The 2,344-nt window shown below is 38.2% G+C and overlaps 1 protein-coding gene across 3 annotated transcripts in view; it reads left to right on the top strand.

The window, feature by feature from the left end:
• The window catches only part of zcchc7 (zinc finger, CCHC domain containing 7), a 71,374-nt gene that overhangs the window by 61,199 nt on the left and 7,831 nt on the right, over positions 1 to 2,344 (top strand). The window lies entirely within an intron of this gene.

Raw genomic sequence — 2,344 nt, forward strand, 5'->3', positions numbered from 1 at the left:
CAGTTTGAATTTGATGTGGGTTTAAGGATTAAGGTTGTGTCCGCCTGTAGCCAAGGTGTGAGGTACTTTTGCCAGGATGCTGTGTGTGTGTGTGTGTGTGTGTGTGTGTGTGTGTGTGTGTGTGTGTGTGTGTGTGTGTGTGTGTGTGTGTGTGTGTGTGTGTTATTAGCTTAAATCTGTGATTTGTGTGGGCACGAGGTCCGTTTTCTTTGAGGAGGCAAGGGAGGCGGTGCCTCTTAAAAACATTGGATGCGAAAATAATCAACATTACAATAATAAAACAAGAAATAATAGGAAATTTGAGAAGAAATATTTTGCAAAGCACTCATCTTTGTAACACTGTCCAACAGCAACAGTAACACCAGCAGATGAGCGTTGCGTCTTGAGAGAGAGAGAGAGAGAGAGAGAGAGAGAGAGAGAGAGAGAGAGAGAGAGAGAGAGAGAGAGAGAGAGAGAGAGAGAGAGAGAGAATCTCTTTGGCCTTTCTTGAACATTATGATCTCATAGAAGCCCTTAAGCATGAGGGAAGAAATAGACAAAAAGTCATGTGAGGGAAGGCCTCCATAGTATTATGATTGGCTATTACTCATTTGATTGCAACCGTTCCATATATCAGCCTGAATGGTTCAAACTGTTTTGTAGTTGGTTTTAATAAACCAAGTGTAGGTTGCTTGTTGACAGTGTAAGATAAATGCTGTTCAGTTAACCCCAAAAATGTGTAAACAGTGCATTAATATTTAACCAAAATCGGTTTGACTTCAGTCAAATTTAATTAAATTTCTACACAGAAAACATTTTAACCACATAAATGACATTAAAAAAAAACTTAAAACTTTCTAGTTTTAATTATTATAAAGGTTCTTTTTTTCAATTGTTTTCACTAGAAATCTTCTAACAACAGAAAGTGCAAAATTCCATGCATACTGTAAAAATGTTACATTTACAAAAAATAATTGCAGCACTGGTTCTCAAAATATTACCATAAAAAATGACAATGTGTATTTTACAACTTTTGACTGCGTGTTTCGTTAAGTTATAATGTTAATATACCAGACTCTACCTTTTACCTTAAAATGCACTAATAACCACCAACATAATGCAGGTGGCGCAAGAAATGAATATGAGTTCAAGGTATTAAGGGTCTATAAGGTATAAAATATGAGGGAAAGAAATAAAATGCTACATTTTATGTCACAAATTTTACTGAAAAAGGTGGTGCAATGTACACATATTTGTGAATGCAGTTTTGTACAAGGTCGTGTGTGGGGGTGTGTGAATATTCTGTGACTCTTGGCCCTGAAACACAAACATATCAGAGGCCACCCTCTGCCCCGATAATCCTTTCAGATAGAGGTGATACACACACACTAAAGAGAGGTAATTAATAGTGCCACAGAGCAGCTCTTATGCACAGAGGATCGGATGAAGGAGGAGTCGTCTGTCGTCTTTTTTTTGTCCCCCCTGTCTGTCTTCCTCCCTTTTCCGCCACAATCGAGCACAAGCGTGATAACAAGAGCTCAAGGTCAGGGGAGGCGAGGGGGGGGGCACGGCGTAGGTGTGATGGTGGGGAGGGTCTTCCTAAACACCAATTTGCATGAGATATCAGCCAGAATGAAAAAGTGTACAGAAATAAAAATCGATGGATAGTGAAGGTACAGTAGAGTGGAAGATAGAGACAGAGGTGAAGGAACAACAGAAAGATTAGAAGGTAGTATATAAGGAGGAGTATAAGAAACACAGATGAAGGACAATGGTATGATAGAGGGAAGTTTAAAATCAGGGATGTGGAACGGTTCATGATTTTTTGCATCTGTGGAAAAACTGTTTGCTTGTGCAGTTAGATATAGTATGCAGTAAGTGGTTGTCAGTGGTTTTTAGCACATTGATTTGTAGTTGTTATTGGGATTGGGAATGGAGAACCAGATCTTCTCTAAAGGGATAGTTCAACCAAAAATGAAAATTTGATGTTAATTTGCTTACCCCCAGGGCATCCAAGATAAAGGTGACTTTGTTTCTTCAGTAGAACACAAATGAAGAATTTTAACTCCACCCGTTGCAGTCTGTCGTATAATGCATGTGCATGGTAACACATGAGAGTAAAAGAAAAAACATGCACATACAAATCCATATTAAACCCTTCGGCTCGTGGTGACACATTGATGTCTTAAGGCACGAAACAATTGGTTTGTGTGAGAAACCAAACTGTGTGTATGTATATATATATATATATATATACACACACACACACACACACACACACACACACACATTTTTTTTTCCTCAATTCAATTCAGATTTATTTGTATAGCGCTTTTCACAATACATATCGTATTCAAAGCAGCTT

Source organism: Pseudorasbora parva, chromosome 4, assembly GCF_024679245.1.
Source record: "Pseudorasbora parva isolate DD20220531a chromosome 4, ASM2467924v1, whole genome shotgun sequence".
Lineage (NCBI taxonomy): Eukaryota > Metazoa > Chordata > Actinopteri > Cypriniformes > Gobionidae > Pseudorasbora > Pseudorasbora parva.